This window comes from Cynara cardunculus (genome assembly GCF_001531365.2).
Source record: "Cynara cardunculus var. scolymus isolate 2C chromosome LG 14, CcrdV1, whole genome shotgun sequence".
NCBI classification, from domain to species: domain Eukaryota; kingdom Viridiplantae; phylum Streptophyta; class Magnoliopsida; order Asterales; family Asteraceae; genus Cynara; species Cynara cardunculus.
In genome coordinates this window covers 5723872-5726403 of record NC_037541.1, presented here as the reverse complement: position 1 = coordinate 5726403, position 2532 = coordinate 5723872, and positions in this window count along the sequence as shown.

Below are 2532 nucleotides of genomic sequence, written 5' to 3'. Positions count from 1 at the left end.
TAAAGGGTAATGAAAAGATAAGCATGAGTCAAAATGTGTCCGCTGTTTTGCAAAAACAGTTACCACCAAAATGTAATGACCCGGGCATGTTTACCATACCATGTAAGGTAGGCAATGTCTCGGTAAATCAAGCCATGTTGGACTTAGGGGCATCAATTAATGTTATGCCATATGCCATWTAYTCATCTTTGGATGTAGGGCCCCTAAAGCCAACCGGTGTGGTAATCCAATTAGCGGATAGGTCTATTGTCTATCCTAAAGGGGTATTAGAGGACATGCTAGTTCAGGTGAATGAATTGGTCTTTCCAGCAGATTTTTCTGTTATAGATATGGAGGAGAAAAATGCCTCCAACGCCGATATGCTTTTGCTAGGTAGACCATTTTTGAAAACCTCTAAGACTAAGGTAGACGTCCATAGTGGTAGTTTGACCATGGAATTTGATGGCGAGATGATTAAATTTAATATATATGATGCCATGCGATATCCGAGTGATGTTTCATCTTTATGTTTTGTTGATATTATCGAGTCTTTATCTGACACTATAACCAAGGCGTTCCATGACTCTCGTTTTTCACGTAAGTCTTTCACTAAAGGTCAGAAAGTTCTCCTCTATCACTTTAGATTTAAGTTATTTCCCGGTAAGTTAAGGTCCTGATGGATAGGACCTTTTGTTGTTTTAACCGTTTTTGAGCATGGTGCAGTAGAGATACAAAGTCTATCTACGGGGAAGATTTTCAAAGTTAACGGCCATAGGCTAAAGCCGTTCTATGAAGGATTTGATGGAAGGGATTTAGAGAGGGTAGCTTTGGACACGCCAAGCTACGAGAATTGAACCGAGTATGGTCTAGCCAAAGACATAAAAGAAAGGCGCTGCGTAGGAGGCAACCCACGAATTTCCATTTCTTGTTATTTATTTCTTTTAGTTATTTATTTTGTTTTTAGATTCTCTAGTTTCACTCTTAGATTTCTATGTTCTCAGATTCACCCCGAATGTTGGACGCTTGAAGAGACGCGCCCATCTCCACGGATTCTTACATTGGGAGGTCACTCATCAAATCAGGGGAGTTTTCTGTTCCTTTTCCTTCATTGGTTTGAGTATCCTCTACTTATTGCATACCTTGAGGACAATGTATGAATTAAGTGTGGGGGTGGGGGTTATTTGCATGAATTGGGTATATAAATGGTTTTAGGGGTCAAAATTTTTGCTTTTTGCAAATTTTGTGCTTAAATGAGGATCTTTGTCCGTTTTGACAATGTGTTAGCATGCTTTTATTGAGCTTAAATTGTTGATGACGATGAGTGTGGATGCGTGTATAGCATGATTGAGTTTGATTGATAACACTTAGAGTTGATTAGTGGTAGCATTTCGGTCAAAGTAAACTATTGCTAATCTCTTGAGCTAGTTTTGAACACCGTGAGACTTTGAGCTTATTTAGACTAAACACTTGATATTAGTCTCAAATTCATTTCTTGTGTGATTGCGTCATGCCTAGATATGCATCTCTAGAACTTGATCTTTCTCTCCTTAAGACTACATGATATTTACATGCTAATAAACATGATAAAGGCCATTGTTTGCTCATTTTTGTGTTAAACCACTAGCCTTAAGCCTACCCCTTATGTTGTCATTATCCCTTTTGCACACCATTTTGAGCTTTAGCCTATTTCCTTTGTCACCCACATCATAAAACAATCCAAACACGACTCACCCGACTAAGCACCAATGGAGTGATCGCAATATCCCTGTATACTTGAAAGTAGAATTCGTATGTTCGGGAAGGGAATAAAAAAAATGAAAGGAAAAAAAAAACAGAAAATTCAAGAAGAAGAAACAATATATAGGTGTATATATATATATATATATATATATATATATATATGAAGAGCAAAATTACGTCGTCAATAAATTAAAATATATATATATATATATATATATATATATACGACGAAAATGACGATACGGTTGAATATAAGCGTTTCATCTCTATTCCCTATCGTCCGAAAAGGAATGAGCTTCAAAGATAGATACAAAAGTCCTTTGTAAAAATAAAAATAAAGTGTAGTTAAGTAGCCGCATTCTCCGTTGGTGTTAGGTCTTAGTCACTTTTCCTAAATATTTTCCTACCGTACCCAAAGCCTTGTTTTTGTTACACCTTTTAATTTATAAGCATGTATTTTATCCAAGTAGTGGAGAGTGAGAGACTTTTCAAGTATATGGTAGGTACATGCTAGACATTGACGATTTGAGCGATACACTTTAACCCAAGGAGTGAATCGAGTGTTGTTTTGTTAATCCCATTCGTGAGAGTTCTCGAGATTAGTTTGTGTCTACTTGATTACATGTGCATACTCTTTTCAATACTTTGTTGCAAATCTCAAACTCATGATATGCTATATGTGTTGATGTTCTTATTTGATTCATTATTTCTTTTTTTTATAACTACGTGTTAACTAAAGTCATTGCCGGGACGGACAATGATCTAAGTGTGGGGGAATTTGATAAGTGCAAATTTATACATTTTTACGTCAAA